Genomic DNA, 26436 nt, shown 5'->3' with positions numbered 1-26436 from the left:
AAAAAAAAAAAAAAAAAAAAAAAGAAAAGAGGTTTATTAAGCTAACAGTTCTGCAGGCTGTACAAGAGGCATGGTGCTGTCATCAGCTCAGCTTCTAGTGAAGGCTGCATCAAAATATGGTGGAGAACGTCAAAGGGGAAGCTGGCATGGGTGAGAGGGACCAAACCCAAAGGTGTCTTGGCTTTATAACAACTCATTCTCACAGGAACTAACCCATTCCCTAGAGAACCAATAAAGTCTTCAAGCAAGAACTCACTCATTACTGCCAGAGCAGCACGAAACCATTCATGAGGGATCCACCCCCATGACCCAAACACCCTACCTTATGCCCCACTTTCCTGCAATATCACACTGGGGATAAAATTTCAACCTGAGATTTGGTGGGTACAAACAAACCATAATAGCAGGTATATATTGGACAGCATAGGCACTGAACATTCCCTTCATCGCAGAAAGTTCTGTTGCACAACCCTGGATAGATCACATTGTCACCAGTTTCCCAGTATATAATTTTCTATTATTTTCAAGTATCCTCCCCTCCTGCCAAAAAAGTATTGCTTATATCCTAAGCCTGTGATTTTTTTTCCCTACTGAATAATAATCTTCAAATTTAAAAAGTCAGTATTTGAAATGATTAGCAAGTTAGGGTTTTAGCCAGGTGTGGTGGCTCACGTCTGTAATCCCAGCACTTTGGGAGGCCAAGGCGGGTGGATCATGAGGTCAGGAGTTTGAGACCAGCCTGGCCAAGATGGGGAACCCCGTCTCTACTAAAAGTACAAAAATTAGCCGGGTGTGGTGGCAGACACCTGTAATCCCAGCTACTCGGGAGGGTGAGGCAGGAGAATCGCTTGAACCTGGGAGGCGGAGATTGCAGTGAGCCGAGATCGCGCCACTGCCCTCTAGCCTGAGTGACAGAGCAAGATTCCATCTCAAAGAAAAAGAAAAAAAAAAAAAGTTGTTCTATACAAATTTTGTTAAACCTTAAAAATAAATGCCAAAATATGTACAGTTGACACTTTAAAGAGAGAATGATAAAGACCGTCCTTAACTTCTCCATGTCCATGGTCTATAATCTAAGATAACAACACTGATACAGTCTACAAATAGCACATGATTTGTGAGATTATTTTTCCTATATAAATTTTGAAAATAATTTTTTTATTGTATAACCATACCTTGAAAAGAGCATAGAGCACACGAAAAAATCAACCTATATATAAATGAATGATTAAATATTTTGTGTTGATTACAAACAAATTTCAGGATTAATCAGCATTACTTCTGTGTTAAGACTGAGTGAAGTGAGAAAAAGCAGATAGATATTCTATTCATTTATTTCGTTGATTCCTTTTACTGAGGTAGGTATGGATGAATGTCCATCCTTTGTAGGTATGTAGTATTGTAGGTATCCATAGTTTGTAGGTATGTAGTATTGTCAAGGAAAGGTTAAAACTTGAGTATGTTAAAATTGAGTACATAAAGAAAGACTTTGTTTTGGGGCAAAGCATGAAGAAAAATAAAGATAGTACATGCTGATTGCTAGAAAAATACTAATAGGATTGCATATCATGACTTAAAATTATTTTCCCACATTGGTAGGTGGGTAATATTTGTAGATGTTTTCTGGGGGTTAATATTATTGAGATTTTTCTCTATGCATATTTACTAAAACAGTGACTTGTAGAGAAATAGCACATAACCAATACATTAGTTGAATTATGTTTTCATAAAATGTAACATTACTTTTTATATGTGTAATTTGAATACATTTCTTAGTTTTGAAATGATTTGAAAGAATTACCTTTTTTGCTCGTAAAAGCCACTTAGGATTTTTATGAGCAGCTTTAAGATTAGTCTGGCTTCATCCTCTAGTGTCGTTTTAATTTCACGTGTTTTTTTCCTCATGCAATTGCAAGTACCTAGTGAGTCATGTATAAAAATTGCTATCATGAGGAAGGAATGCCTTTACTAGTTTTTTATCCTATGAGCTTTAGTACTTGAAGTAAACTGTATATATTTTAACTGTAGATCTATCCTTAATTAACTTAAAATTTTTCCAAAAAATCAAAAGTAAAATGGAATTTATCTTTTATTCAGATATGCATAGTTTGAGTGTGACTGTTTACAATAGTTGTAATACCTGTTTTGAATCACAGGGTTTTATAGAAGTAGTTTTTTCCTTCACAAGACTTCTTGTATTGACTCTGTTACCATCAAAAGACTTATTTTGCGTTGATTAAAGTTGAGAGCTTAATGTTAGGCAAGTAGGTCCTTGAAAGCAGTTTTGGATACAGAGAGAATAATGTATTTTATCTATGTGGCCACCCTTCTTTTTTTGTTTTTTTTTTTTTTTTTTCTTTTAGACAGGGTTACTCTTTCACCCAAGATAGTGTGCAATAGTACCATCAGAGCTCGCTGCAGCCTTGACCTCCCTGCCAGGCTCAGGTCATCCTCCTACCTCAGACTCATGAGTAGCTGGGTGGGACTACAGGCATGTGCCACCATGCCTTGCCAATTTTTCTATGTTTTGTAGAGAGAGGGTTTCACCATGTTGCCCAGGCTGGTTTTGAACTCATGGGCTCAAGTGATCTGCTTGCCTCAGCCTCCCAAAGTGCTGGGATTACAGGCGTGAACCACCCGCGCCTGTAACTGCCTTCTGATCTGATTTGGTATGATAGGGGTAGAGAAGGTTAGTTTAGAGAGAATGTTTCCTGTCTTATCTTCTTTTACCCCTCTAACATTTTTACCCCCCTAAAACTGTTCAATATGTTTTCCTCTTTGGAAATCTTTCTTCATGTGCCTTTATTCATTGTATTTTCTATGTCTGTACTTCTTGAACTTAAACAAAACAAAAAACCCTGCAATTCCACTTCTCTTATTTCCCATGGGCCCTACTTACAGGTCTCTGCCAAATTATGCTGGCTGTTCTGTTTTTTCTCCATATTCCCTTGGTGAACTCACCCACAGTCTTGGCTTGAACTGTACTTTTATGTAACTGATTTTCAAATCTTGGACTCTTCTAAATTTCTACCTGCTGGTGGGAAGTATCTTCATTTGAATGGCCTGTGGTAACACTGGCCTGTCCTACTGTTCTAAACAAAAGTCACCCCACCCTACCACTGCAGATTTCTTTCATTATGTTAGTGGGAACCTTTAAAGTAATCTTTCACTCTTTTGCTATCCTTGTTCCTAATACTTAGTTTAGCATGAAGCCCTCTGGTTTCACCATTTAAGATTTGGGTTTCCCATTCCCTTTGCGTTTTCTCATCTTCACTATCCAGACCCTCATTATCGTACACCTTTAATTCACTACCCCCGCTTTCCCATCACCCCCTGCCTTGCTTTTTTTTAAAGCTTCCCAAATGCTTCTTGCAGGGACTTAAAAACGCATACCAAGTTGTTATGGCATATTTTCTTTAAATAGGTAGTAATTCTTGCAAGAGTTTTTACTTAAACTTTCTTTTGGCTCCTTTGTAGCTCTTGACATAATGCTGGATGCAGTAGGAACTTGATAAGTACTTGTTCACTCATTCATTCAGCAGCTAATTAGCTATTGGGTTCCAGGTACTGTATCTTCCTTCAGGAAGTTAAAGCTGACAACAGCCTCTGGTGGTAAAGAAAGGCCTCTCTGAGGAGGCGGCGTTTGTTATGAGACCTGATTGAAGTGAGAAAACCAGTCCTATGAAGAGGGCAGAGGGAAGAGCAAGTGTCAAGACCCTGAAGTGGAACAAATTTGATATGTTTGGGGATTATCAAAAGGGTGCTTGTGACTGGAACATGGTAGAAACAGGAAATGCAGTCAGGGCACAAGGTAACAGAGGGCCTATGAGGTCATGATAGTAAGCATTGTGGGTTTTATTCTAAGAGCTGCTAAAGCCATTGTACGGTTTTGAATAAGGGAATGATGTGATTTGATTTACTTGCTTTAAGAACAGATGTAGATACTTGAGACCGGGAGTTTGAGACCAGCCTGGGCAACATGGTGAGACCCTGTCTCTCCAGAAAAAAAAAAAAGAAAGAAAGAAAAAAATTAGCAAGGTGTAGTGACACACACCTGTAGTCCCAGCTACCCAGGAAGCTGAGGCAGGAAAAAAAAAAAAAAAAAAAAAAAAACTAGAAATAGGGAGGCTATAATCGTAATATAGGAGAGCCAGTAATCATGAACTAGTAAGGTAACTAGCAGTAATAGTTTTTGAATTAAGGACAAAGTGAGGAAGAGTAGTTGGTAGGGTGGACTAGGTGAAAGGTCAGAGGTAAAAGAGAAACCAGGAAAAGCTGTTCTTTGTGTTTAGTAAAGTCATGTATCATTTCTAAATTCTGTTTTCCTGGAGTCTATAATAAGGAATATCTCTTTCCTGCCACTTTAAAGGAATCATTATGAGGATCTGATGAAATAACACCTGAAAGCCCATTAGGAACCGTAAAATGCCATAACCATGTGTTACTTTTTAACACTAAACGTTTAAGGGCTTATCTCAAATTAGACTTGTTAATAAAGAAATTTCCAGGCCGGGTGCGGTGGCTCTTGCCTGTAATCCCAGCACTTTGGGAGGTCAAAGTAGGTGGATCACTTGAGGCCAGGAGTTCAAGACCAGGCTGGCCAACATAGTGAAACCCTGTCTCTACTAAATATACAAAAAGTTAGCTGGGTGTGGTGGCGCACACTTGTAGTCCCAGCTACACAGGAGGCTGAGGCACAAGAATCGCTTGAACCCATGAGGCAGAGGTTGCAGGGAGCCAAGATCGCACCACTACATTCTAGCCTGGGTGAGAGTGAGACCCTGTCTTGAAAAACGACAACAAAATTCCAAAAATTTAGATTTCACAGGGATAAACTTGAAGCCGTTTATAGCTTAGGAAATATTTTTTTCCTCTTCTGAATTATTTCCAGTGATATTTTCAATCTTTTGATAATTTTGTCACTATTCATAAACATTAGCATGTGGTAATGTCTCCAGTATTAAGTAGATGACATTTTGGTTCTCATCTGTACTGATAATCATAGACAGAAAAATATTTATAAATAATACCTAATTGTCTTCAGTTTGTGACATATTTAAGATATTGTTTTGCTCTTCTTAGTACATAATTTGAAGACACATAAAACTTGTAACCCAAATGTCCTATAGTTTATTTTTTAATATGTTATGTTCACCCTAGGGTGTTGGTAATTATAAACAAAAACATGACCTGCCATACTATAATAAATAATGATCTATAAATAAACTCCAGTCCTTTTATGCTTATTTTTGTCATGCTAATTATATGGACGCTGATACTGTAGGTTAATTTCAGTATGACTTATGGCATCAAGAAAGACACAAATTTTGAACAAACTTTTTAGTTTCTGAAATTTCTTAACTATATTTCAGCTGATTGCTAATTCTGTTTTCCTATTGCAGGTTTTCCAACAGTGATGTCACAAGATTGACCACATTGATCACAGTAAGACCAAAATGATAGTTAAGCTTTTAAGGAAGTTTGGTTTTCTCTGAGAATGAGAATTGACTTAGAAAACATTTATAATTTGAAATTATTATTTCTTTTGCTAGGCAGTTGAATATTAACATTTTAAATGAATCGTATCTTATATTTCTAGCTAGTTATTTAAATACTTTTAAAATATTGCTTTAAAGGATTTAAAAAACATTTAAAAGGAAAATTACTTTTAATTTACAACTGAAATTATAGGCCTAAATATACTAAATTATTTCAGTATGAGTTAAACTCTGAATGTCATCTATTTTGAGTTTTATTTTACTAAAAAATGGCAGAGAGGTTAAGGCAAGTCCACATTAGGAAATACATATAAAAGTAAATTACTTGAGATTGTAATGAATTATTAAGGAAAGATTATGAAAATGTAGCCTTGGTAGGCTGGGCGTGGTGGCTCACGCCTGTAATCCCAGCACTTTGGGAGGCCGAGGTGGGTGGATCACCTGAGGTCAGGAGTTTGAGACTAGCCTGGCCAACGTGGCAAAACCCCGTCTCTACTAAAATACAAAAATAGCTGGGCATGGTGGCACACACCTGTAATCCCAGCTACTCAGGAGGCTGAGGCAGGAGAATCACTTGAACCCGGGAGGTGGAGGTTGCAGTGAGCTGGGATTATGCCACTGCACTCCAACCTGGGCAATAGAGAGACTTGGTCTAAAAACAAATATATATATATATATACATACACACACACACACACACACACACCCACATATATATAGCCTTGGTAGAGTTTTTAGGTATCTTGCTTAAATTTTTTATTGATATTTATAGGATTTGTAGAGTCTTCCAGATATGGAGAGTTTTTTGATAAAGATGGTTCTCTTAAGGAACTAATACTTTTAAATTTTAAGTGTTAATTTCTGTTGTGTATAAGGACATATGTTACCTAAAGAAAAACTTTACCAGGGCCTTTATCCACATGAGAAAATTCTAAGTGATAAAATCTGAATTACAATCATGAACTTTATATCATTTTTAAAAAATTCTCTTAAATAACAGATAAATTTGTACTAAATTATTTACTCCATGATCCTGCTGCTTCTTTAACTCTGTTTTAATTTAACTCATTAAATCCAGAAGCATTAATTATTAGAAGTATAAATTCACATATAGATAATGTTTGTATTTATGTTCAATTTTTTTTTTTAAACTGGTTCATTTGTTAAGTTTAACATTTTGCAGAGGCTAGAGAGAAATTTTATTTTTAAAGGCTTTATCATCATAATTTTGTCTACTAATACTTATAGCATATTTATTCATTTTCCTAAGGCAGCATTTTATATTTCTTTGATTTATAGCTCTTTCCTTGTTTGTTTTTTCTTAATTAGAACTTTATTGCCCTAACTGAATATTTTATAAGAAAATATTGACATATTTCTATAGAAACCTTCTGTTCAGCATCTAGTGCTTTACAACCAAAGAAGTTAACTTTAGCATTAAATGAGCCCTTTTAAAATTGAAAATGCTGACTCCCACAGCTTATTTTATTTTAAATTTTTTCCCCACAGTTTATTTTAGGGTAATATTAAGAGAGTAATTAATTGCAACTGATCAAAATCTAAGAATTTCAGGAAGAGAAGTGATATTTAATATTATTAGATGTTAAATATCAGTTAAAGAGTAAGAAGTGTTCATTTGAGAGGTTCGTAAGTGACTGATACTAGAAACCTTAACTTTGTTATGTCACTGTTGTGAGGCCTTTTTCAGCCCTTTGAGTTAAGAAAAGAGGGTAGATTTCAACATTGATTCAGGTTGAGAGTACTAGTGAGAGAGTAGTTCAAATATATGTTTACGATGTGGCTGGAATAAATGAGGCCAGGAAAGGGCTGATTTATCCAAAGGAAGAGAGGTCAGGAGACTAGTCATAGATACATAAACTGGTATAATGAGATGACATAGTAAGAACTAAAGGTAAAATGTTATGGTTAGAGAGGGGGATTATATTATGGGCTGTTTCAGAGCTGAAGTGTAGTAGCTATTTATATATTATGTAATATACACTTTATATATGTTTTAATCAAAATTTTCAGAAGTCAGGAGAATTTCTGTTTTTTTCTTTGATGTCACAATGTATATAAATGTCAAAACCTTTTAACTGATCTCCCTTCTTCCTGGCCATTATCAATTCCATTGAAACTTGTACACAACTCCCAGTTTAGTCTGATTAAAGCATTGCTCGGTTCCTTTTATTTCTCTACTTGAAAACGTGTGGTGGCTTCTCATTTTCTGTGTGATCAAATCCAGACCTTCTAATTTGGTATTTAAGATCCTTCCTCAGTTTGTCTTCAGCATGTTTTCTTTTCTTTCTTTGTTTCCTTTTTTTTTTTTTTTGAGACAGAGTCTCACTCTGTTGCCCAGGCTGGAGTTCAGCAGTGCAATCTTGGCTCACTGCAACCTCTGCCTCCTGGGTTCAGGTGATTCTTCTGCCTCAGCCTCCCAAGTAGCTGGAATTACAGGCACGCGCCACCACGCCCAGCTAATTTTTGTATTTTTAGCAGAGACAGGGTTTTACCATGTTGGCCAGGCTGGCCTCGAACTACTGACTCAAATGATACACCTGGCTTGGCCTCTCAAAGTGCTGGGATTACAGGAGTGAGCCACTGTGCCCAGGCTGTCTTCAGCATATTTTCTATTATTCAAGAATAAGAATGGTATACTCTACCTAATGTGGACTACGTTCTCTACCTTGGATACACGTTTTGGCTCCACACTTACATGCATGTTATTCTCTTTACCTAGAATATTGTTTTTCTTTTCACACTTAAAAACAATTTCTTCTGGTGAAATCAAACTTTCTCTCTAATACTGTATCCACATATAATCATCTCCCTGAGGTGTTCCCTAATCATCCTAGTTCTCTGTTCCTAATAATTTGGTAATGCTTAATTTTTATTACTCCAGTGTTACTGATAACATAATTGTATTTAGGATACTGATTTTAATACACATCTTCTTACTATATTCAGCAAATGTTTGTTGGCATTCACAATAAACCAGAAAGTGCTAAATCAATTACTGTGTTTAGTGTTCTTATGTTAAAATTGAAATAAGGGTATTAATACATTAATATAATTTAACCACAGGAAGCAGGGTGGATAGAAAAGAACTTAGATTTTAGAACCAATAGAGTTCAAGTACTAACGTCACTGTGTACTAGCGGTGTGACTTCCAGCAAGTCAGCCTCTTTGTGCCTCAGTATCTTCACCTATAAAGCAATGCATTATTTGAATTTAAAAGGATTATGAAATTTAAATTCAGTTTCTTTTAGCTTTCCTCCCTCTTCCTGATAGAACTTTATGGCTTACTCCTTTACAGATACACAAGGGACATGAAATCAACCATAAAGATCAGTGATATATCCTAAACATTCAAATTTACCTTATTTACAAATTGTAGCCGTTTTGTCTGTTTTAATAAATAGATTTCTACATTATGTATATTAGTGATAACTTTATTGACTTTCAGCAAGTTTCAGCAAGGTGGCCAATTAGACCTGTTAATGTTCTTTTATTTGAGGAAAAGGGAGTGACAACTAGACAACTAGACAGACAACTAGAATGGCAACATCTTAAACAACCGGAATGAACTATAGAATAGTTTAAGAGTACTGTGCATTCCCCTTATGTAATGGGTGAGAAAATCAAGGTTTAGAGAGCTTGAGGGAAAGTAGTGCCCATAATAGTTAAGGACATGGACTTGGGGTTAGAAAAACCTTTGTTTTTGTTTGTGTTCTGCTACTTCTGTAGCTGTTGTGATCCTGAGTCAATTTCTTAGTCTAAGACCCAATTTTTTCTTTTCTAGAGTAGGGATAATATTATGATGTCTGGAATATTAAATGAAACATTGCTCATAAAGCACTTAGCACAAAAGATGGCACATACTAAATTTTTCTTAGCCTCCTCATACTCATCAATATCTGTAAAGTTACTTGTCTAAAATTACATGATTTGAGAACTTGGACTAACCTGACTTTGCTTTATCCTGTTAGAATTTTTACTGTTCTGTTTTGTGATTAGTTCTTACTTGATTAAAGATGTCTAAACAGCATTTATAGAAAGTACAATAAAATAATTCAGAGGTTATTTTCTTAAATCTCCCTTAATCCTCTGTCTTCTCTGAGCGTATTTGTGCAGTTTCATTTACATGCAGTTTTGTTTATATGTAATTTCATTATTAGAGTGACTATATTTTATCTTCAAATATTCTTACTTAATATTTTACTATATATTTAATAATCTGTCACAAGGCAACCCTTTTTTTTTTTTTTGAGTCTAAGTCTCACTGTCACCCAGGCTGGAGTGCGGTGGCACGATCTCAGCTCACTGCCAGTTCTGCCTCCTGGGTTCACACCATTCTCCTGCCTCAGCCTCCTGAGTAGCTGGGACTACAGGCGCCCACCACCACGCCCAGCTAATTTTTTGTATTTTTAGTAAAGATTGGGTTTCACCGTTTTAGCCAGGATGGTCTCGATCTCCTGACCTCGTGATCTGCCCACCTCGGCCTCCCAAAGTGCTGGATTACAGGCGTGAGCCACCGCACCCGGCCGGCAACCTTTTAAATAAAGTGACTTTTTCTGTTTTTATTAAAATTTCTTGGTTGGGCACAGTTGCTCTCATTCCTGTAATCCCAGCACTTTGGTAGCCCAACGTGGGGGATTGCTTGAGCCCTGGAGTTAAGACCCACCTGGGCAATATAGTGAGACTTTGTCTCTACAAAATAATAAACAAAATTAGCTAGGCATGGTGGCTCAAGACTGTAGTCCCAGCTACTCGGGAAGCTGAGGTGGGAGGATTGCTTGAGTCCAGGAGTTCAAAGCTGCAGTAAGCCAAGATTGTACCATTGTACTCCAGCCTAGGCTACAGAGGAAGAGCTTGCCTCAAAAAAGAAAAATTATTTTTTCATTTTTCTTCTTGATAATTTTATTATGAATATTACTTAAATTTTGTAGAGATACATCTCTCCCAATAGTAATACTTAATAATTGAGATTTAGAAGGAATTGCTATATAACATTATAGTGTACATACTGTCAGAAATATTGGTGTTAGATAGTAAATTTAAAATGTCAGGTACTTACCACAGAGAAGATATAACCAAGTATGGCAATGATTGATAGTTGTCCCTAATACTGATTTTCCCCCCTCTTCTAATTTTTTTTTTCAGTATATTACTACCTAGAATAAAAACATCATTTCCCCAGTCTCCCTTGCAGCTAGATATAGTAATCTGACTAAACTTTGGCAAGATATATATAGGCAGAAGTAGTGTGTGCAGCTTTCAGGATGTGTCCTTAAAGGAATGGGTGCACATCCTCTTTTTTGCCCCTTCCTCCTTGCTGGCTGAATTGTGATCATAGTTGAACTGTGAGTGGAAACCCTATACTGAGAATGAATAAAGCAACAGTAAGAAAGAAAATCCTTACTAACATAATGTTACACTGTCCATACTGGCCTGCCTATCCCTGTACTTCTTTGACATGACAGAGATAAAACTCTGTATTGTATGAGCCATTCACTCTTGGGCTTTCTGTCACTCGTGGCCAAAACTAATCCTGATAGACCAAGATAGCTTGACGAAGAATGTTTATGCCATTGTGGCTGGGTGCGGTGGCTCACGCCTGTCATCCCAGCACTTTGGGAGGCTGAGGTGGCTGGATCAGGCAAAGGTGGGCAGATCACTTGTCTGGAGTTTGAGACCAGCTTGGCCAACATGGCAAAACCCCATCTCTACTAAAAATACAAAAATTAGCCAGTCATGGTGGCACATGCCTGTAGTCCCAGCTGCTCGGGAGGCTGAGGCAGGGGAATTGCTTGAACCTGGGAGGCGGAGGTTGCAATGAGCTGAGATTGCACCCCTGCACTCTGGCCTGGGCTACACAGCAAGACTCCATCTTAAAAAAAAAAAAAGAAAGAAAAAATGTTTATGCCATTGTTAAAATGTCTTTTTTTTTTTTTTTTTTTTTAACATCTCATTTGTTTTATTTGAACTCTACTGTCTCCATGGTTTAAGTCAAGCTTGTTCATCCTGTGGCCTGTGGGCCACATGCAACCCAGGACAGCTATCAGTGCAGCCTAACACAAATTTGGAAACTTTGTCAAAACATTATGAGATTTTTTTTGTGTAATTTTTGTTTTTTGTTTTTTAGCTCATCAGCTATCGTTAGTGCTACTCTATTTTATGTGTGTTCAACACAATCCCTCTTCATCCAGTGTAGCCCAGGGAAGCCAAAAGATGGGATAGCCCTCGAAGTTTTAGGAGAAGAATGGAAAGGGAAATGATTCGTTCTGTCTAGCAGAGGGGATCAAGAAACGTTTACAGAGGAGTGAGACATGTGGTCTAGATTTTTGAAGTATAATGTAGAAGAGAATCTAGAAAGAGGAAATAGGCATATAGACTTGAAAGAACATATGTTCAGAGACATGTAGATGTTTTAGTTTTTGTTTGTTTGTTTGTGTGTTTTCAGAGAGAGTCTCGCTCTATTGCCCAGGCTGGAGTGCAGTGGTGTGATCTCGGCTCACTGCAACTTCTGCCTCCCAGGTTCAAGCAGTTCTTCTGCCTCAGCCTCCCGAGTAGCTGGGGTTTCAGGCACATGCCACCATGCCCGGCTAATTTTTATATTTTTAGTAGAGCTGGGGTTTCATCATGTTGCTTAGGCTGGTCTCAAACTCTTGACCTCAACTGATCTGCCTGCCTCGGCCTCCCAAAGTGCTGGGATTACAGGCGTGAGCCACTGTGCCTGGCCTAAGTTTAATACTGTTGAAATACAACATTTGAGGAAGTAAATGAGCCTAATGGTCAGCTGTCATAGGAATTTATAAACTAAAAACTTTAGTAAGTGCTAGATACCTAGTGATGAGTTATTTTATTGTAAATAATTTTAATATTATTTATTGCTTTTCCATTAAATTTTAGTGGGTTTTTTTGTTTGTTTGTTATGTTTTTATTTTTAGAAACAGGGTCTTACTCTGTCACCCAGGCTGGACTACAGTGGCACAATCATAGCTCACTGTAACCTCAAACTTCTGGCCTCAAGCAATCCTTCCACCTAGGTTTCCCAAAGCATGGAAGTTACAGGTGTGAGCCACTGTACTTGACTATCATTAAATATTTTTAATAAATATATTTTGATAAATTTGTTGAGGAATGAAGAACAAAGCTAATATTTATTTATCCACTGATTTTTTAAGATGCTAGGTACTTATTTGAACCTTTAACAATTTTAAAAGACGTATCATTACATTTTACAGATGCCCAAACTGAGACTTGGAAAGGTCAAATATCTTTCCTAGTGTGTTATAAGTGATAGTTAAGTCATTATCTGAAAAGCGCAAAAAATAGTCATTTCCAGAACAAGTTTACTGTGTACTATCTGACCTTTATTTTTCACTTTTCTGATACCAAAAGTAGAGTTATAGTCAATTTTAAAATATCTGTAGTAAAATATAACAGTAATAAAACCGGAAGTGAAAATCTTTTTAAGAATTTCCATATTTTATAGCAAGTAACAAATCTAAAAGTGTTAAAATTTTTAAATGTAGTACAGTAAAGTTATAAAATACGTCTGAAACATTTTTTACAGAGTCTGAATATTTTGAATAGTATCTTCAAAATCAGTATGTAGCAGCCATTTAAGTTACTTCATATAAATCCATTTCCCATTGCTATTCCTAAATGTATATTTGGATGAAAGAAACCCTCTGTTTACTTGTACTGCATTTTCTCATAAGTTGTACTGTTTTAACATTTAACAATTAATGGAGCTAAAAGCATGCATGATGTTCTCTGTATGAGTGGCTGCATATATAAATAACACCATGCTGCACAGATTCAAGTTTAACTTCTTTTGAACAAGTCAAAATGTGTAATGTTACACAATCCCTTGATTTAAAGATAGATTCTTATTTATCAGAAAATTCTAAATGAGCTACTGTTTAATAAATCTGTCTTTAAAAAAGAAACTTTACAGATCTAGGAATAATTATAGAAACATGAGAGAATATAAAATGAAAACCAGTTTTCTGCTGTGGTTTCCTGTTTTCTTATTGTAATCAGCAGTGTCTAGCATGTAGACTAGGTAAATATTTCCTGAATTAAGGTGACTTGAAAGTTAATCTGGCTAGTAAATTGTTTTCTTCCACTCACACTTTGTAGAACACTAATGCACACTTCTGCTGTGAGATATAAGAAACGTTCGTAAGGGAGTGGATAAAATGTAACTGTAGTCTGCAGAAACTAGAGATGAGAAAATGGGTTATGTACACTGAGTTATGGGTTTGTGATATTTAACCTCTTTGTTCTTTTTATATAAATATACACAGAAAAAACCAGGGAGGAGAAAGAATTTTGACAAAATGGAAATTTTTTTTGTTGTATAGTATCAAAAGTTTGCGTGTCATGAATGTTAGAAAGAAGTTTAACTGATACAAATATTCCTGAAGCTGTCCTTATGTGAATGCATTTTTAAATGCATTTTAAAACATTACATCAATGGGTACATTTACATCAAAATGTAAGATAGTATGTGTAAACTTTACAACATGCAGAGTATGCTGTTGATTTTGCAAATAGCACATCTAATACTTGCAATTTTATTCTCTGATTTTCTTTCTCCTCAAAAGAAACCCGTCAGCTTATGTTCATAAAATTCATGATTTTTGTCTCCTCACTCCCCTTACCACTGAGTATTTCCTTACCACTGAATATTTCCTGTGTGTCTTTTTTTTCTAAACTCTAGAAGCTTTATATTTTCAGTGTCATCTTTATGGAAAGGAAATTTCAGAAAACGTAGACACTTGGCACTAAACTCAAATGTCACAGTTCATTTCAAATGTTACCTCCTCCATAAAACCTTTGGATCCTTTTCAGTTGGAATTAGTCTCCGTATCATTTCTGCCTTTCAGATTTGTTATTTCTGTTATAGCAATTTATTTCAACACGGGGTACATGGACCTGAGTGTGCAAATGTATTTTCCACAGGGAGAAAGGGCTAAAATTTTTAATGTTAATGTAAAATAAATTAGTGTGAGCATATTCTTAGATCATGTGGTATGCCATGCCTACCTTATAACCAATTACTACCATGTATTTTCAGGACTATGATTATGTTAGTCTAATGAGAAAAGAACAATAGATTTAATATTATAAGTGGTTCACTTGTATTAGGTGAAAGTCTGATGACATCAGAGTGAACTAAAAGTTTTGCAGTCATTTGAGTAGAAACAAATGATATTAAATCATTTAGGGCATACTAGATGTATAGTTCATCTTCACACTGCTGATTACCCGAGACTGGGCAATTTACAAAAGAAAGAGGTTTATTGGACTTACAGTTCCACGTGGCTGGGGAGACCTCACAATCCTGATGGAAGGAAGTCACGTCTCACATGGATGGTGGCAGGCAGAGAAAGAGAGAGAGCTTGTGCAAGGAAATTCCTGTTTTTAAAACCATCAGATCTCATGAGATTCATTCACTATCACGAGAACATCGCACGAAAGACCCGCCGCCATAATTCAGTCACCTCCCACTGGGTTCCTCCCATGATATGGGAATTGGGGGAGTTACAATTCAAGATGAGATTTGGATGGGGACACAGCCAAACCATATCACTAGACTTATAGGCATGTTAAACCAAAATGTAACTGAAAATAATGGAGAAACCTAAATAATACATTTCTTTTTTTTTTTTTTTTTTTTTTTGTTAGCGGGTCTCACTCTGTCGCCCAGGCTGGGAGCTGCAGGCCCGGCATCTCAGCTCACTGCACAGCTCCGCCTCCCGGGTTCACGCATTCGCCTGCCTCAGGCTCCCAGTAGCTGCGGACTTACAGAGCCGCCCCCGCCACCTCGCCCGCTAGGCTGTTGTGTTTTTGGGGAGTATTTTTGTAGGTTTAGAGACGGGGGTTTCACCGTGTTAGCCAGGATGCGGTCTCGCATCTCCTGACCTCGTGATCCGCGCCGTCTCGCGCCTGCCCAAAGGTTGCTGGGATTACAGGCTTGGAGCCACCGCGCCCGGCCTATAATAATACATTTTCATGAAAACATTGTATTCGTGAACACAATACACAGTTTTTGAACTGTGTATTTGAACTGTGTTGTTTGTAGCTTTTGTGTGCCTATTTGGAAATCCTTTTGGTATTATATTTGAAAGAAGATCTGGAAGCAAGAGGAAGAGTTTATCTTTATCCATAGCTTTATTTTTCTGTATTTCAGTAACAATATAATAAGTCAGTGGGTGGAAGGTGTTTCACAAAACCTTTTTTCTGTCTTCATAAGGGGTTTATACATAGGTTAAGTTTCAGAAACATTGTTACAGAGTCCTTATATACCTTATATGATGATTGTGTGTTCAGTTGTTTCACCTATTAGGCTATAAACTCCTTATAATCTAGTAAAGGCATAGATTGTATTTTATTCATCCTTGCAGTTTCATTAGAGTCTGTCACAGTACTTTTTCCTAGTAGTGATCCAGTAAATATGCTGCAAACTTGGCTTTGCTGGTGTGCAAAGTGTAATATAAGGAAAATTAGTGACTTTTTTTGTCTTTTAGTGTGTAACTGGAATGTATAGTACAGAAAACAAAGAGATAGTATATATTTTAACAATTTGATTCATAGGTGTTAACAGATTCCTCTTTTTGAAATTAAATATCTCCTAGGATTTTGATCACTTACAGTGTTGTATGCACTACCTTAATTAGATAATCAATTTTTGTTTTTTTCTTAGCTGAGATCTGTAGAGTGGCGACAGAGAATGAATGATTTCCTGGGAGGGTAGAACTGAGCAAGGAGATGTAACCAGAGTACTTCAGGGAACAAGACATTGCATCATTGCAAAAATGTAGTTTTTTATATTAGAGCAGATTGAGAACATTGGTTCATCAGGGAAGTGGAGAGGCAGGAGAAGGGACTGGGAAGAGATATGGGAAGGTACTAAAGATAACATTTTCCGCCTTGGGGCTATTGCCTAAAGTTACAGTGCCTAGACAACATTCCTTTTAACTTCAGTGGAAATAAAGCTGGCATAAATTAAAATCCTCTCGAATAATATAGTAAGTACATTTTACTTTTCATATTCTGTTATGATAGGTTTTTGTATAATGTTGCCACAGCAGAGTTCAGCTGTCTTGCTAACTTTTTCAGTGTCTTATTTCCTACTTAAATTGCATTACCTATTCCTGAATTTCAAAGCCATTTAAATGTAGCCTTGTCCCTATCTACATAAATTAATTTCCCTCTGCTTTCCAACACACATTATTTTATAGTCAAAGCACTCCTTTAGCCACAAATATAAATATACTGTTGATTTTGTCACAGTGTCTTTTTCCACATATTTCCTTTTCTTGAAGTGCTACTACCTCTCCTTACCCAAAGCCAATACATTCTTCAAAGAGGTCTTGTAGTCTTTTGTGATAAATGTGACCTTCATTAAGTTCCCTTTCCGCTCGCTATTTGAACTTTATCTGTAGCTCCCCAGACCTCTCTTTTAAATTGCAGAACCTCCATTTGCAGCTCTCTATATAGGATTGGTACCTGGTTATCCCACAGACATGTAATTCAACCTGTTCAAATTTGAACTGATTTTCTTCTAATTTTCCAGAAACCTTTTCTTCTTTATATATTCCCTGTATTAGTCAATGATATCAACATATACTTAGCCACTCAAGGTAGAAATATGAGTTATCTTCAGCTTCTTCTTCACAAATTCATATCTAAGCTGGTATCATATCCTATTGATTCTCTATATGCAATGTAATAATAAGAGCTAATGTTAGTGGAGTCCTTACTGTGTGCCAGGTACTAATCTAAACATTTGACTGGTAGTAAATTAATCCTCTTAACTTTAAGAGTTAGACACCATTATTATCACTGTTTTACATAAAAAATTATGTACTTGCTAACAAAAGTATGTACCTCCCATAGGAGGCTGTCCAGCCAAAGGAAAAAAAAAAAAAAAAAAAAAACCTAAATATGATCAAGCCTAATTTACAGGAAATAAAAAGGACACAAGGACATGTTAAATTACACCAGGGGGATAGAGTCAGGAAAATCCAGACTGTGGAAAACTCTAAAAGGCAAAGAACCTAGTTTCTTGAGCTGAAAATAATAAGGAAGGAAAAAGAAAAGATTGGCTAGAGCATTTAGAGATTAAAAGAGACTTGAGTCATCATCAGCCAGATCCAATGTACGAATTTTATTTGAGTCCAGATTCAAACAAACAGGCAATTTAAAAATACAAGACGAAATGTGTACATCAACTGAGTGTTTGATATTAAAGAATTGTTGGCCAGGTGCAGTGGCGCATGCCTGTAATCCCAGCACTTTGGGAGGCCAAGGCAGGTGGATCACGAGGTCAAGGGATCAAGACCAGCCTGGCCAACATGGCGAAACCTTGTCTCTACTAAAAATACAAAAATTAGCTGGGCGTGGTGGCATGCACCTGTAGTTCCAGCTACTCAGGAGGCTAAGGCAGGAGAATCACTTAAATGCAGGAGGAAGAGGTTGCAGTGAGCTGAGATCACGCCACTGCACTGCAGCCTGGTGAAGGAGCGAGACCCCATCTAAAAAAAAAAAAAAAGAATTGTTAAGATTTTAGGTATGATAATAATTTGGGGCTATTTGTTTATAGAAAACGCATAAGTCCATACCACAAAAGGATAAGCATCTCTGTCAGAGGCAAAGCTTGAGAAAAAAATAAAGTATATTCATTGATCGCTTATTTTACTCAGTGTCTCTGATAATAAAGGATTTGCTAAAGGAGGTGATAGAACATTTAGCCTGATAGCATTATCATGCATAAAATAAATTTTTATTATTTTACCAATTCATACTTCTTCTGCAAACAAAAAGATTATTATTGTGTCTTACCTCCTCAATAGTCAGTGTTTGTTTCACAGAAATATGGGAAATTCAAGGAAATAAGAATTAAAATTTTTAGAACCTCTATAAAGTGATAATGATAATAATAAGTAATAGTCAACATTTGATTGATTAATTATGTTCCAGGCAACCTGTCATGAGTTTATAGCTTTAATTTATTTCATCCTCCAAACAACTTTGTGAGGGGGAGGTATCATTATTCTTATTTTATAGGTGGGAAAACTTAGCTATGAAGAAGTTAAGGAATTTTCCCAGAGTTACATAGCAATTAGTGAAGTTTAGGATTCAAACCCAGGCATTTGACATGGAACCTGTGTCTTTATTGTTATGCTGCACTGCTTGTCTTTTGCTATGATACTAGGTGCCGGCACACCTGGCTTATTAATCTTATTGAAGATTCCTTGTACATAAGAACATAACAAGTTGCCTTTCTCTTGCTGCCTTCAAGATTTTCTCTGCGGCTTTCAATAGCTGATTATAATATGTCTTTGTGTGGATCTCTTTGAATTTATCCTGCTTGAAGTTCATTGAGCTTGTTGGATATGGATATGTAGATTCATGTCTTTCTTCAAATTTGGGAAGTTTTTATCCATTATTTTTTCAAACATTGTTTCTACTCCTTTCTCTCTGTCTTCTCCTTTTGGCATATCCATAATGCATATTGGTTCACTTAATGGTGTCTTACAGGTTCCATAGCCTCTGTTCACTTTTGTTCACTCTGTTTTCTTCCTATTCCTTAGACTGAATAATCTCAATTGACCTATCTTCAAGTTTGCTGGTTCTTTTCTTCTGCCTACTCATATCTACTGTTAATCCCTCTGGTGAATTTTTCATTTTAGCTATCATACTTTTTAACTCTGTAATTTCTATTTGGTTCCTTTTTAAAATTTCTGTTTCTTTATTGATATTCTCATTTTGTTCATACATTGTTTTCCTGGTTTCCTTTCATTCTTTTGTCTGTGAGTTTCCTTTTGCTCTTTGAGCATATTTTAGATAGGTAATCTGTTGCTAGTAAACCTGCCTACAAGAAATGCCCTAATGGGAGATCTTCGGGCTGAAATGAAAGGAACCTAGACAGTAAATTAAAGGCATCTGAAGAAAAATAACTCCAGTTAAGGTTACTACTCAGATAAATAGGAAGGGAACATAGCACTTTGAAGGAAAGAACTAAAAGCCTATATGACTGGAGTACAGAGAGCAAGGATTGCGGTTTGAGGTAAGCAACCAGAAAATACAGGACATAGTAGACCATAATGAGAACTTTCATTTGTTTAATAATAAGGACTTTTGGCTCGGTGCAGTGGCTCACACCTGTAATCCCAGCACTTTGGGAGGCTGAGGTGGGCGGATCGCCTGAGGTCAGGAGTTCGAGACTAGCCTGGCCAACGTGGTGAAACCCTGTCTCTACTAAAAATACAAAAAATTAGCCAGGGATGGTGGTGAGTACCTGAAATCTCAGCTACTTGGGAGTCTGAGGCAGGAGAATCACTTGACCCAGGAGGCAGAGGTTGCAGTGAGCTGAGGTCATGCCACTACACTCCAGCCTGGGCAACAGAGTGAGACTCCATCTCAAAATAATAATAATAGTAATAATAATGATAATAGTAATAATGACTTTTGTTTGTTTGTTTACCCTAGAGCAATGGGAAATGTTTGAAGTATGTGTAAATTATCAACAACTTGATTTTCACTGAGGTTTATAGAAGTTAAATAACTCTCTCAAGGTCATACAGTGATTAAGCGGTAAAACAAAGGTCATAATCCAGGAATGTTTGGATCTAACATCTGTATCACCCCATTTCTTAGAAATACAAATCTAGGAAATGTGTAGAACATTTAAAGGCTGAAGTTTCTGTGACCTGACATTATTATTTCAGCAGATGAATGCCTACTATGTTGAGAGATGTGATTTTGCCCTTTGCAAATGTAGTCACATTTACATTAATTTTGTTAGCTCTGCTTGTGACCTGTTGCTTCTCAGTAAAGAGGTGAACCACAGTGTTCCACAGTGAACATTAGCATAAAGATATGTTTGATCTATTCTTATGATTTCTTCTACATTTCAGTTCCTGCTGTCTAAGGGAGAACTAATAATAAAGGTACTTATATACTAGATAGTTTCCAAGTATCATTTTGTTTTAGACTTATGGATATTAAGTAACTGCTCCTTGTTGACATAACTAGTACTAGTTGTAACTAAGATTCCAATTCATATTACACTAACTGAAGACCAATATTCGCAAAGAATATAAAACTAACTTGTGTTCAAGAGACCTTGGTATGGATATTTAGAAATAGAAAACATCATCCTCAGCGCATACTTTCTAGTTGATTGAATGACAGAAACAGGATTATGAAAGAAAAGAATTCTAGAATCAGCTAGTGTGTGCCCTGAGGTGATCTTATGCGACACATTCTTCAACCCACTTATATACTGCCAATCTCTCTCATTTAATTATCTTTATTTTTGTGTACCTCAGTTATAGTATTGATATTCAGTAAGGGAAGAGACATAAAGAAAGCTATCAGATGGAAAGTTGTTTGGTCTCAAAGATTCTGCCTGCCAGCACATTCCTAGGTAGGAATTTTTAGCCATTTATTCATTTAGTCATTATATTGTTGTATGCTTCACACACTGTCACTCATTCACTCATTTATTCATTCTACAAATATTTATGGAGTGCCACTTATGTGTTTCCACTGTCTAGATATTGGGATTACTGTGGTCGATAAGATGAAGTTTCTTCTGTTACTAAGTTTACTTTCTAGTGGGGAGAAGTAAACAAATATATAAGTAAAATATTCTCAATTATTGATAAGAGCTCCAAACAGGGATGGAGGAAGGAAAATGTGATAGCATATACAGGGAGTAAGGTAGAATTGAGGGCAACATACATATAACAGTCAAGGAAGGTCTCCCTGATGAGGTGACACTTGTGTTGAGAAATGAATCACCAGAAAGAGCCAGGTGTCACATTGTGAAAATCTGAGGTTATAGTGATCACAGTGCCAATGAGGCTGGAATGTAGTGAGCTGTGGGAATAAAGGTAGGCAGATATAAAAAAAAAATAGTTTACTGGCCGGGCGCGGTGGCTCACGTCTGTAATCCCAGCACTTTGGGGAGGCCGAGGAGCGCTGGGATCACGGAGGTCAGGATGATCCGAGACATTGGCTTAACATGCGTGAAACCCCATCTCTACTAAAAATCAAAAAATTAGCTGGGCGTGTGGTTGGGGCTCCCTGTAGTTGCGCTCTCGGGAGGCTGAGGCAGGAAATGGCGGTGACCGGGAGCGGAGCTTGCAGTGAGCCAGAGATCGCACCACTGCACCTCCAGCCTGGGTTGCAGAGCGAGACTCCATCTCAAAAAAAAAAAAAAAAAAAAGTTAACCTTCTCTTCTTAATGTGCAAGAGAAGCACTGGAAGATTTTTTTTTTTTTTTTATAATTAAAAGAAATACAAACAGGGTCTTACTATGTTGCCCAGGCTAGTCTTGAACTCCTGGGCTCAAGCAGCCCTCCCATCTCAGCCTTTGACTCCAAGTGCTGAGATTACAGGCATGAGCCACTGTGGCTAGCCTGGAAGATTTTTTTGGTTGATTGATATTAATACACCCTCCCCCACCATGTTTAATTTGAGAATGTTTCATATTCAACTTTTCTCCTAGTGGAGGTTTTTATGGAGGACACTAGTACATAAATGGTATTAAAGCATTATTATAAATTCTTTATGCTGTGTATGAATTTATATTTTTGGTTGCATTCTCCTGTGTTGCCCCTAAATTATTTCCTCTTGCTAGCATATTTAAGAAAATTCCATTATCTTGAAGAGAAATTCATGGTTATGATTTATTCCTTGATTTAATAAGCACTGTGTTGTTCTTTTTGAATTACTTACTAAATTTATAAAAGTAGAAAATGCACTGCTCTTCTTTTCTTCATTAGGAGCTTATCGTCTACTGGAGAGACAGACACATAAACTGGTCATTATAGCTGTGGTAGATGGCACAGTAGAGGTGTATGTTTAATGTTTTTTGAATATAGAAAGCATGATATGATCCTTATGGGTAGAAAGGGCCACATCAAAAATATTCAGTCTATGGAGATTCCCCCCCTCTGCATTTTGAAGCAGAGTATAGGTATCACTATTTGAACAGTGATGCTGATGCTGCAAAAAATCTGTAAAAAGAGTTTATGTTTTCCAACTTTATAGGGAAATAAAGTAGTATCTGTCTTAAGACGAGTGAAAAAGTTGAATTCTTTTGAAGTAGAGAGTGAAAAAGCGTTATGTTGCATTTTGTTACTGTTGTCCTCTTCCCCTTCTGTTTTCCCTCATCCCTTTTCTTTTGTATTTGTAAGTTTACATGAGGTGAGAAGATAAAGTGTTAAAAGTTTTGAAGGAAGGCTTGGTAGCAAATTTTGCCACTATGTTTTTTGAGTATTGGGTGGTATGATTATAAACAAAGAAATTGATTTATCTCTGATCGTGTGATAATGTCCTCCGTTGATCCTCAACTGGGTGCCTAGATCTTTCCCCAATTCAAAACCCTACGTATAAATATACAATGTTTTTCACCATAATATTAAGCAGGCACTTTCATAACTAAGACATACCAGAGTGGTATGAGAATGCCTGTACAACTGGAATAGGCAACATGACCATAGAGAAAATGATGTGATTTTTTAAGTGTGTTTGCTGAGAAGCAGGAGGAAGGCTCTTAGAAAGTTAAATCTAGGCAGATTCCTAAAATAAAAATGCAGTTACAAATATATGCAGAGTACCACATGCAAGGATTAAATCAAAAAAGACTGGTGTGCAGATATTTCATATATACAGTGAGTATTAAAGAAATGATTAAAAAAACAGCAGACGTAGCAGAATTTCAAGTGAAGATCGGAAGCCTTTATAATAAAATTGACCTTTAAAGTTAATTGCACATACAGGAGTTCTAGACCAGCCTGGGCAACGTGGTGAAAACCCTGTCTCTACTAAAAATAAAAAAATTAGCCGGACATGGTGTTGCGTGCCTGTAGTCCCAGCTACTAGAGAGGCTGAGGTGGGAGGATCCCTTGAACCCAGGAGACAGAGGTTGCGGTGAGCTAAGATCGGGCCACTGCACTGCAGCTTGAGCAATAGAGTGAGACTCCTCCTAAACAAACAAACAAAGAAGTTAATTCCACATAGTATTTACTCATAAAACCAGCCTCTTCCTACAGAAGACAATTTCTAACACAGAAAGGATTTCATGAGACTGAAGAAGAGGACAGTAGGCTTCTTAAAAAGATGGTAGATTAACATACATGCTTACTTCAGCTAACTGTTGAAGCCCCATTGATTATATAGAAAAAAAAACATTTTCAAAAAGGCATAAGCAAAGAAACAGGAGAAGAATGAATAGCAACAAAATTCTGGAAGCTGGAGAGCAATGGATAAATAGTAACTGATTTATCAGATTGAGAGAACCCAATAACTGAATTATCAGATGACAGTGAAGAAAGCCTAGAAAAAACAGTGAAACTCCTAAAGGCTCAGCAATTAGCAGTTCTGTGTATTTCTGGAATGGGCAGGAGGGGAGAAAAAGGTTATAGTTATAGGTACAGGTGAAACTCTACATATAAAAACTATATGAAAATGGGAAATGTTTATTAAGCATTCATTAAACATACAAAGTCTGTTCAACTAGTTAGATTCCTCAGTCTCCTCCACTTAACACAGTCAGGTAACAGTGCCTCCTTTATCCCTTTTTCCAGAAGAAGACTGAAAGACCTTTGGGGATGTACAGTGCAATCACATTCATGTACAGTCATCACCACCATCCGTCTCCAGAATTCTTTTCATCTTTCAAAACTAAAATTCTATAAACATTAAACAATAATACCTCATGCCCACTTTCCCCTGGCCCTTGGTCACCCACCATTTTACTTTCTGTCTCTATGATTTTGACTACTGTGAGTACCTCCTGTATGTGAGATCATACGGTATTTGTCTTTTTGTTACTGGATTGTTTCACTTAGTATCATGTCCTTGAAGTTTCATGCATGTTGTAGCATGTGCTAGAATGTCCTTTCATTTTAAGGCTGAATGATATTCCTGTGTGTGTGTGTCTGTGTGTGTGGATGCCATATTTTATTCATTCTTTCATCTGTGGATGAACTCTTGAGTTGCTTTTGCCTCTTCACTATCGTGATATCAGCATTTTAAAGTAACATTTTTATTTTGTTTATTAAGCATAGATTAAATTTTGCTGTACCACATTTAAAATATTAAAGATTGCTTTCATTTGCTGATGTTTGAAGTTCTTTCAATGTCAACAAATAAACTGGTTTTGTCCTAATTCAGAAAACAGATAATTGTATCCACTTTGGTTATTATATAAAAGAATTGTCGTTACTTTTTTTCTTAACATTGGTTTTTGAAATAAAGACATCTTGGTGTGCCATGTAAAATCTTTGAGCAGATACATGCAATTGAGGAATTTAGTGAAGATCTTCTTCCTTCATTGGCTTTCATTTTCCTATTAGTTCACCTCATGCTTCTATTCTTTTAACAAATTTTAAAATGCAAAAAAGTCAAAACCATCATGGTAGCTATCTTAGTGTGACACAGGGATTGAACACTCTGATCTGATTGCCACTCACTAACACACATGGTATGCATTTAAATTTCTCAACCTATTCTTTCTGGGTTGCTGAGAAATATTCTTATTTTATTTATTGTTAGAAATACAAATTCAATACACTATTATTTCATTAAAAATATGAACACTTAGAAAATTTTCCATTTAAAGTATTTGATTGTGGCTGGTCTGAGAGCCCTGGTCTTTACACCGAATTGATCACAACCAGTTAGAGATTTCTTTGTTTTTCTTCCTCCACTCCCACTACTTCACTTGACTAGCCTTAAAATAAATTAATAAATAAATAAATATTTGATTGTGAGCTTCTTGTGGACAAAACTACCTTATTCACATATGTCTGTTCAGTGTTGGAACTTAACCCCTCAAACTTGTTTATAATAAATATTCACTGGACTAAATGGGTTTTTAATGTATATTTGTAGTCAGTTGCTCATGTGTTCAGCAAATCTATATATAATTTCACACATACTGTGTATCAATTACTTTCTATTATTCTTTTCTAGTGTGCCATTTAAAGATAAAGCATTAATATATGAGAACTTGGGGACCAATTACCAAATCACTGCAGCAGCAATAAATCACAAATCTTTGCCACACAGATATGGTTAGCACTGGCTAAAGATTCAGACAGACAATTGCAGAAGTGATCTGGTAGCTGCAGACCATTTTCTAACATGGATTTTGCTTTGAGGAGTGGAGAAATAATTGATTTTATTTTAGTAAAATGTTAATAATGAAGAGAGATTATTAATGTCTTTAAAGAGAGCTGGGTTCATTATTATCTGAAGTTGTATTTTCATAGGTAACAATCAAAACATTTCTAATTCATTTTGTTTGTCTTTAAGTACTATACTGTGATCATTTTTACATACTGATAATGAGCTTTTAAAGCAAAATAGAGAAAGTTTATTGAGTCATAATATTCTTCAAATAAAATAAAGGTGTATTTTTGTTTTCTTTTTGAGACAGAGTCTCACTGCTCTGTCACCCAGGCTGGAGTGCAGTGGCGCAATCCTGGCTCATTGCAACCTCCGCCTCTCAGGTTCAAGCATTCTTCTGCCTCAGACTCCCCAATAGCTGGGATTACAGGCACATGCCACCATGCCCAGCTAATTTTTGCATTCTTAATGGAGACGGGGTTTCACCATATTGGATAGGCTGGTCTCAAACTCCTGACCTCAAGTTATCTGCCCACCTCAGCCTCCCAGGGTGCTGGAATTACAGGCATGAGCCACTGCGCCCAGCCAGGTGTATTTTTCATAAGCAAGAGGTCATCTTGGAGATCAAAGTCCGTGAGTATGTAGAAATATTTTCCCAAAGAGCAAAATTTACCTCACTGGAACATGTGTAGCACTTACCAATTTAATTATTATTATTATTATTATTATTTTTTTTTTTTTTTGAGACGGAGTCTCGCTCTATCGCCCAGGC

At 36.5% G+C, this 26436-nt stretch overlaps 1 protein-coding gene across 1 annotated transcript in view; it reads left to right on the top strand.

The window, feature by feature from the left end:
• The first annotated feature begins 5399 nt into the window (after positions 1–5399).
• LOC108517166 (bromodomain adjacent to zinc finger domain protein 2B-like) overlaps positions 5400–26436 on the top strand; it is a 171688-nt gene continuing 150651 nt past the window's right edge. The window contains 1 exon segment of the mRNA XM_017854960.1: positions 5400–5445. The gene's annotated coding sequence lies outside the window, so the exon portion shown is untranslated.

Source organism: Rhinopithecus bieti, unplaced genomic scaffold (genome assembly GCF_001698545.2).
Source record: "Rhinopithecus bieti isolate Rb0 unplaced genomic scaffold, ASM169854v2 scaffold_40700, whole genome shotgun sequence".
NCBI classification, from domain to species: domain Eukaryota; kingdom Metazoa; phylum Chordata; class Mammalia; order Primates; family Cercopithecidae; genus Rhinopithecus; species Rhinopithecus bieti.
Note: the sequence above shows the minus strand (reverse complement) of the source record. Positions and strands in the feature narration are given on the sequence as shown.